This window comes from Gymnogyps californianus, chromosome 1 (genome assembly GCF_018139145.2).
Source record: "Gymnogyps californianus isolate 813 chromosome 1, ASM1813914v2, whole genome shotgun sequence".
NCBI classification, from domain to species: domain Eukaryota; kingdom Metazoa; phylum Chordata; class Aves; order Accipitriformes; family Cathartidae; genus Gymnogyps; species Gymnogyps californianus.
In genome coordinates, this window is record NC_059471.1 from 151,895,234 (window position 1) to 151,904,711 (window position 9,478).

Genomic DNA, 9,478 nt, shown 5'->3' on the forward strand with positions numbered 1-9,478 from the left:
ATTTTTCCTGCTGCGTCAGGATGAGTGATTTAAAAATTCACATCACCGCAACCTTTGGTTCACGCTTTTTGTGCAATTTAGGAAAAGCTGCTTCACGAAACAGCTGGTGGGTTATGTTGAAATAGATTTCCTTTAAAAACTAACGATGTCAGAAGGATGAGCATGTGATACGCGAGGTAACGCTTGGGCAGTTCTGACTTAGCACCGTTACGGCCTGTAATTACAATAAAACTGCAAGCTGCTCCCTCCCAGGCTTACACTCAAACCAAGCCCAAACGCTGAACGCCTTCTTTCAAACTATTCAAAAGATACAAAGTTTCCCACAGAATTGACAGCAGCTCAGGCACAGCAGGCAGTTGCTGTTGTTTAATACCCGAAAATACTAAACCAATGGGGATGAGTATTTCTATACCAAATTATTTTATCCTGATAGTGACCTTTTCGGTCTAATCCTAATTTAGGCACAGATTTAGCAACTCGCCGAGAACTCTCGCTGCAATGATCCTTTTGGTTCCAGCAGCAGCACTAGCTAACCCTGGGGGATTTCCAGGAGAGCAGGACAGTCTGCTTTTCCTTACCCTCACATCATCTCTACTTGCTTGTAAATCCTTAGTAATTCTACACCGTTTCCTTCCTCTGTGCTGCAAAACCAGTCAATTTGGGCACGAAGTGCAGGAGGATTTCTCCCAAGGAAGTCTCCAGGTTTATCTGTGAGGTGGGTTTGGTTGGTTTGTTTTTTTTGAATGATCATAGCGTGCTGCCTTTGTTACCGGTGCTTCCTTCCAGACACAGCTAAACCAAATCATATTCAACCTGTGAGACAGGAGTGTAGCTACTGCTGAATAATTTCTCAAAATACACATGTAATTTTACTTGGGTTTAACTAGTCTAGGGAACTCTACCAGCTCTTTTGGCAACTTTTGTTTGCATAGAACATGTGTCTGGTTTTATCTGCCTCTTTCTTTTTGGTTTGAAGGAGTGATTCTCCCAGATTTTCTCCCATTATTTTCCCAGTTTTTCTTCTCCACGCTTCTCAAGGCCCATCAGTGACATTCCTTTTAGTCCAGTGCCATCTAGTACAGTATTTAAATCCCCAAATGAGCATGAAATGGCATTTTCAAGGAGAATCCCCACAGGTATCAAGCAACGTGCTGCCTCTCAGCGCCCAGCTGAACAAAACTGATCTCCTGGTGGCTGTCAGTTGCTGCCCTCCCTTCCCACCATGCTGAACGTTAACAGAACGACTCAGGGTAGGCTTTGATGGCCTACAAACCAGGGCCAGGGCAACCGCTCGGGTATTTATTTCACAGCTTTATGTCCTTACGCTCCAAATCTCATGCAAGCCCCAAAGCTCAGTGGAGAACTTAGGCCTCTAACTTACACTAAGAAAAACAGTTGGTGCTGTAACCTGGGGAGGATTTGAGTTTCCGAACACTGTACTGCTCTGGCCTGCAAACGGCTCGGCCGTTCCTGCCCTCTCAGAGGAAAACAACTTCTATCCACAGAAGTCCAAATGGCAATGCGTAAATGAAAAACGTGGTCAAAACCTTCGTTTCTGAAATGTCTCCAGTTTCCTTGAAGCGTTTGCTGATGACATTTCAGGGCTACCCTGTAACTCAACAGTGGTTCGAGTTTTCATTTTTGGCTGACAGCCAGCTTGCAAATAAATGAAAGGCACTTAAATAGCTAACGAGCTTTCATCAAGGTTCCTCTAGCCCCTTCCCCTTGAGCAAGCCACTTGTGCTCCCCACACCATCAGAGGGATACCTTGTCTGACCTCACTGTGTGGAAAGAGGGCGATGAAGAATAATCCCAAACTTGGAACAAGCCTAAGGAGTTTAATTTGGAAAACGCAGACATCTGAAACAATGCATGTGCCTTTACACTACAGGTAAAGCCTCATTTGACAAGGCTCTTTTAAAAATTTAAGCATCTTCCTTTCTACTCAGAGCTTGGTATAAAGGAGGAATATGGGATTTCATGGAGATCACAGGTGACCTGGAATATGAGCTTTAGACCAGAGGATTTGTTCTCATCCAGGTCAGTTCTAAAAAACATTTACTTTAAGAATGCATGTGGTCTCTGGAAAACTAATGGGACTGTTGCTGCGTTCCAGTTAAACTGGTACCTTTCCTGGGTGGGATCTTAATTATTTTATCTGGGAAGCTAAATTATGTCAACAGTGTAATAATAAAGCTAACCACAAGGGGTTTTTAAATATAAAACATACGTGTATCATGAACGCTGAGGCAGAGGCGCTAACACAGAGGAAAAGTAGGGCATTCGCCAGCAAAGACATCTGATCCTATTGTTATTTTTCAATATTAATGAATAAGTAAACACAAACAGGCTACTTGTTGTTAGGTGAAGAGCAGTTGTCAAAAACAAATCCTGCTTTGAAATTTCACTGTAAAATGCTTTTTACAACTTGAGTAATTTGAAAGTTTGCTTTATTGGTTAAATGCCTGGCCAAAAGATTTTGAAAAAATTACCAGGAGTTCTTTCAGGGAAAAAAAGTGTTGATTGACTCACAGTTGTAAATAAGATTTTGCCAAGGAGTACAGTTTCAGAGGGAGATATCATCAACAGATCAGTTCTTTAGCTCCTGCCTGCACCAGTTGTCCATACGAGTAACAGCATATTAATTTTTTGAAGGTGCAAATGCTCACAGAACTGGTAGTTTAAAGCAAACAGGTTAATAAAGAAATGTGATTTTTCCCTCTTTTATGTTTTAGGCCAAATGACAGATGGCTACAAATAAACAGTGACAGCAAAGTTTGATGATAATAAAAACAGATATTATGATATTCATGCTGCCAGAATGAAGTACTCAAGTTAGGTGGCTCAGAGAGACAGGACCCCAAACTGGTTTACTCCTAGGAACAAGGCATATCATTTATAGTCCAGCCTGAGTAAGAAATCCATCAGGGCTTAACAGAGAATAATGACCTTTCTGAAGAGTTTTTAATTGGTATTTCAAATTCCTTAAGAGGAAGATAATTCTCTTAAATTCTTAAGGATTGCTCAAATTCTATAGCAAAATGATAATTTTCTATTACTGCTTAAACACCTGTAATGCAGCTTCTCATGTGCTACTCATTTCTTTGCAGCACTATTGCTTTCATCCCTATTAAAGCCAATAAGACTATTCTATGAGGATTTATATTAAGGCGATTTGAAGACGCCAGTAAGAAGATCAGCCCTCTCTGCCTGCCAGGCTGTTCCCTGTCAAGAAAGTTATCCCCCCGTATCCTGTCATTTGGGACAGTTCTGAAAACAGAGACCAAGTATTTGGAAATGCAAAAGAGATCTCTGCTCTGAACCAAGACTCCCATCTTTCCCAACGGCATGGGGAGAAGTTCCAGATTTTGTACTGACGATTTCAAAGTAATCTTTAGGGAAGAGAAAGTTATGAACTGCTTTGGAGAGTGTTGTGTAGGCCCGGTCTCACGTGGGATCATTTAGGGGACAGAATTTGCTCTTTGAAGCTTCTTACTGAACCTAAGACTCCTGACCAAGTGCATCCATCTCCTTAACCCTGTTTGGCACTGCATACCCCTGAACACAGACATAGCTGGCTGGGAAAGAATGAAAAACAAGGGTAGGTAGTTAGGAGAGCATCCATGGTGGCTAGAAAGCAATGCTTCAGCGTGACAGGCTTTTTCTCTTGACTTCTTTCTCAACAGGAATCAAGCAGGTAAATAGGGATGCCTGGGAATAGAAAGAGCTAGGGGAAGCTAATTGATTTTTGTTGTGTTTCAGCAATGAGCTCATACCCTGATGCCTGAAATCCTCTGCTAGGGAGCAGCCAGCATGGGGGGCAACAGGACTCCTAGGAGGAGCTGCCAGGCAGGATTTTCTCTTACAGGTGTAGGTGCTCTAGGCTCATACCCAGAACTCCGCTAAATAAAAACAAGCAACCTGAGGCAGTATCTTTCCAGGTTAAAGCTTCACCCATCACCATTCTTTCTTCAGAGATTTTTCTAGCCTACAGGTCTGTTCTCAGTGACACTGCTTTTTAATCTACAGTACCAGCACACAGAAGGTCCATAGGTTCCCTTTTCAGGAAAAAAAAGAGAAAAGGGGGAAGGAAAAAAAAAAGATGTTCCCAGATCAAGGAGGAGCTAGCTGAAGAATGAGATCAACCTAACACTGAGATAAGCCGTAGGAAAGGAAAAAGGCACTTTGAGGAGGTGACAGAGTTTCAGATTTAAGACTTTGACTGCAGGGAGCCACAGAAACTGTGGAGAAAACACGTCTCTCTGTGGGCAGAGTTTTTACTCAGCCAAAGCAAGGCAGAGGATAGTGATATAAACCTCACCAAGCTCAAGTACAAGTGACTAGTCTCATGAGGGGATAGCATCTTGCTGACCTTATTGCCAAGCTGCCAAAGACAGACACAGTACTTAGAAGTCTTCTGGCGAGGAAGAAGAGCTGTGGGCAGTCTTAGCTAACCAGGGGAAGGAGGCGGTGGGAGGAGATGGTCCCTGAAGGAAATCTGCAGAACCTGGAGTCTCAATCACAAGCTTTGAACAAGCAGCCAAGAACCAAGTGGAAATCTACCACCGAGATCTGGAGGGAGGAGCTGGAGGCAAAAATTTTTGCAAGGGTAGGAGGGAATGGAGTTGGCTAACAAAGCCACCACATTACACAGATAACTTCAGATAGCTTAATTGGATTGAATCAGCTAATTGGACTGCAACAAATCAACCAAATTTGACACTTAACATCCTCTAAAAAACAAACCATGGGCAGATAGAGGAAAAGGGCAGGCAGGGAGAAAGCAGCATGAAGGGAGCAGGCAGTGGGGAGGCTGTAGGATACATTCCCCCTTCCTCAGGGCAGAGGCATCCCATTCTGAAAATGAAAAGAAGATAAGGAAAGGTGAAAGACTTTCCAGGAGGAAGTCTTCACTCACAAAGCCATGTAGATAAGGGGAGGGCAGAAGCAGGATGGGCAAGCTTCAGGCAAAATTTGAGCAGATGTTGATCACAGGGATCCCCAAAAGCAAGTCACATCCCATAATGGATGTTCATGGTCAGGAATTAGCTCTACAAGGTGATGAAAGAGACGTAAATAAACCCAAACCAGGACACACATCTGACCTTAGCGGCTTCCCTCAGGTCTGACTGCCTGTTCGTATTGCAAATTACAGCATGCAGAGAAGTCAAGGGACCCAGATGCTGCCTCCAGGGCAGAAGTGACAGAGCCTGAGCCACAGAGCTAGTGTGCAGCATGAGCCCTATGTTGCACAGGCACAGAGTGATCTGATAGACATCCCAGGGCCAGCAGGAAAGTTCCTCTGTCTTCACTGACCCCGTGACACCCCGTGACCACCAAGGAAGCTAGCACCAGTGCCACGTGGGTATGGGAGAGAAGGGATGCAAGAGGGTACTGGCCCTGCAGGGCCAGAGGAGGTATTTTGCAACTTATTTACACCTCCAGGAAAGATTTATGAAGCCTCTCAGCAAGGAGAGGACAGTTTTTGAAGCAGGAGGGTTTAGGACTGCCATGCCATATACCTTTCAGCTTCCAATGAAATACCTTTGGTTAGAGCCACAGTTGGGCTTTTCCCTTCTCCACTGGGGTGACTGGGCTTATCTGGGAGGGGTTTAAGGCTGATTAGGTGCTGTGGGAGGGGAGATACTCCAGCTGGGACTGAGCTCACCTGAGCAGGTTGGGGGCTCAGCTGAGCAGCAGTGCCCTGAAGCATATGGGTTGTGCGGGGAGCCCAGCCTCCCTGCAGGAAGACAGGTGAGCATGTGTTGGGTGGTTCCTTGAGTGATGGCATCCCCAAGTGCGTTCTTGCTCCTCTTATGAGCCCCAGAGGCTCCTGGGGAAGCTGAACAAGAGCAGCCTGCAGGGATGGCCGGGCTGTGAGGAGGTGCCCTGGGATGGCATTGTCCTTCAGGCATGGGCACTTTTTGAAAAACAGCTAAACAAAGTGATTGCTATTTACAGAGTAACGAGCGTCAGAGACACTTCAAAAACTGGCCTTTCTAAAACCAGCTAGCAGTGTGGTTTCTGAGATGCTATTTTCAGCATGCTGTCAAAACAAATCTCTATCCATAGCTGAACTGACTGACTCTTCTTGTCAGGACAACTACCCTTAGCAGTGGCTGAACCAGTCCTAACGCAAGGTTTCAAAACCAAGAGCAATATTTACTGGTTGATTTGCGTTATCTGTAGGAGGGAAGTGGGAAAACTGGATAGCTATGAAAGTGACCTCTTGAGCTGATCCTTCTTTGCCCTGCGAACGCTGGGGCTGAGTACTTGCACTCAGAGTTGATTGGCGAATCATGAACATCTAATTCACACCATGTAATAAAAAAAAAGAAAAGTTTGAGCAAGGGCTGAATCCCTCCCACTTAGGCCAATTGCTAACTGCTTGATGGCGAGCAAAACAGTTCAAGATTTCAGGCACGTTTCTCTGTGACATCTAGTACCAGCTGTGGTCCCAGACAGACCCAGGACTGCAGGTCTGACTGGCCTGGTGGTTCCTCTACTTCTAGATCCTCAAGCTGTTTCAGAACAGAGAGGCCCAACACATTTAGACACACAAAGAAGGCAGGAGGAGTGGCTCAACTGCAGCCCTCAGGTGCAAGGATGTTTGTGGCCATCAAGCAGAGATGCGTGTGTGCTGTGAAGGCCTGGGTCTTTCTGAGTTGTGTGTGTGTGCAAGCGGTCAAATGCTTCTCACTTGAATAGCCGGGCAAGTTTACCCTCTTATAAAACACATCCTGCTGTAAATTAGAATAAGTAGCCATTCATAGGAGGCTTGCAAAACAGGAGGGGTTTTGTATATGCCATTCTTTAAGGCAGCAGCAGTCCTTTAAAGCCTCTTTTATAAGCTGTGGCAAATGGGCTCCCAGCATGCTCCTTACTCTAAGTCAGCATGCAGATGGTGACTGGGGCACTGGAAACAACATTTTGAGGATGTGCTGGGAGGCCTGGGGGACAGATACCAATTGCTAAACTCAAGAGTCCACTTCAAAGCGGTGGCACCTTTCTATCTAGCCCTAGATAGACCGTGATGTCAGGTGGGAACCTTGTGCAGGCACAGCATGCCAGAGACTCAGCTTCTTGGGGACTATCTCTGAAATAGGTCAGTGCCGTAGTCCACTTTACTTCAAGCCTGCTGCATAGGTCCCCCTGTCTTTAAAAGCAGACTATTTAGCTCTGGTAAATACCGTGTTGCTTTGTAATCTCTGTGCCATGACAGTCCCCTCCCATGCTCATGGTCCCAGGCTCTCAATGCCCTTGCCTTAAGGCTGTGATGCTCCTGTGCTGGCTTTTATTGCCTTCCCACCTCCTGCGTGGCAGCAGGACTCAGTGATGCTTCCACAACTTCTTGCCTTCCAAATATTTTGGTGTGTTTTCATGCTGGCCAGCTTCTGCTCTGCAACAGTACACCTCCCTGCTAGGTTTATATAATCCATTATCACTGCTTCCTGCTCCACATGTTTTTAATGCTTTAAATGCACAAAGACACAGACTCCCCTCCAACAGGTACATGCAGTCATGTTTCAGGCAAGCCCCACTCTAAGTGATCCAGGTCCCTTTATAGGGCAGCTGTTACGACAGAGTTATTCATTTTCCATTCTCCAAGTCTGCCATGGTAAGTAGACAGGAGCAGAAAATGTCATCTGCCTATCATCTGTGTGAAATTCATATAGGGTCATTGCCAAAACACTAGGAGTAGCCAGCTACAGCATCTTAACTACATTCCTCATCATAGAAATTTAGACTGAGTTGCTGGACTGCAATCTATTACTATCAATGTGGAAGCCCTACTAAGCGGTTAGTCTGACATGGTGGGGTAACAGCTGCTTTAGACTTCAAAACATCCATAAACCTCTTGAAGAAGCATGACATGTTCCCTTCACTGCTAGTTGGCACGGAGGGCTTCTAAAACTCACCTATATTTATGTGTGGTCCTAAGAAAGCAGGTGTTTCCCTCTCCATAGAGGAAATGGGAGTGCCCAACTTCTCTGAGATCAGTCAATAACCTGTTGCTGGAAAACTCCTGTTTCTCTCTCAGGTAGGAGTGATAATGCCCATGATAACACCAGTCACAGGAAATTAGAAGTAGTACTCGGATCTAACCAATTGCGTACTATATGTACCATAAAATGATCTTACAACAAAACACCTTCCAAAGTATTTGTCAAGTGAGTGACAGCATCCATTCCACACAGTTATCAAAAGAGCTATAAGACCACACATGGTGTCTGAAGCAGAGCGGAGAATCTCCTGTTCTGGGAAAGTAAGCTACGTCATTGTGTCCAGCAAAAAAACCCTGGTCTCTTATCAGGAAGCTGGGGCTGTCACAGAGACGATCCCTTGTTCTCAGGTTGTGAGGTGTCTCTGACCAGCATGACTACGTCTAGGGTGGCTAAAGTCAACAGGGATTAGCTTTTGAAGATGGAAGAAAGCAGTACCTGTACGTGTGCAGATCGGTTCTAGCGTAGACCAAGCTAAGCACACTCTGGTTATTCTCTGTTAAGGAATTGGAGACTGCTCTGACTGGATGAAAACCACCTGGTCTAGATTGTATCAGATGTAGCTTAGTAAGAAGGGCATAAACCACCTCCCAGCTTTTATGTCTCATATTGTTCACCAACACAGGATGCTCAGGGTGTGACAGAAAGCGAGAGTGATAGGAAGAGCAAAACTCACTGATAACTACTACCTGATACTGCTTCCGGACTGTGCAGCTTGTAGCTCCATGAGCAGCTTACTCTTTATGGACTCATGTTGGTTGTAGTGCAAATTCTGAGCACTAGACAAGGCTGGATTCAGACCAAAAAGCAATATCTTGGACCAAAGTTTTTCACTAGACACAGAGATAGAATCTTCTTCCATCACTAAAACAAAACAGAAACGGTGATTCTTGATTTGACAAAGGAGTACAATGATATCTTTGGCCCTGGTCTGATTGCAAGATGGATAAGATACTGACTCAGTAGGATATTTGTGCCTGTGGATCTGATACTCTGGGACAAGTAACTTAAACTGAGGTCATACGGTGAGATGAACTCCTAGACGATGCAAAGAAAATAAGTTTTAAAACATCAGTTCTCATGTTTAACTTTTCCAAACCCTTTATGAATCATTTGTTGCTAAAAGCTTGCCAACCATAGGAGTATATAGGCTCATATTTACCTGCCTGCACAAATCCTGCAAGACTGTTCAAAACATAGAGAGCAGAAATTGCCTCTTAAATAAGCATGTAGGCTTAATGTTTATTAATGCCACAGAGGCTGATGCTAGCTGTCTGCTACCAGTTTGGAGACTTCAGTGCTTCGGGTCGATAAATGCTTCCTGTTCAAAATAAATGATATGAAGTTGAATCAACCTATGAGGACAAAAACAGAAGCCTTACCCAAAAAGCCCACAACTGGAGGGCTGCCAGTCTTCTCTAACCTCTCAACTGGTAGCAGGTGTCAGAGCAGCACCTCCCTCACTGATAATGTGA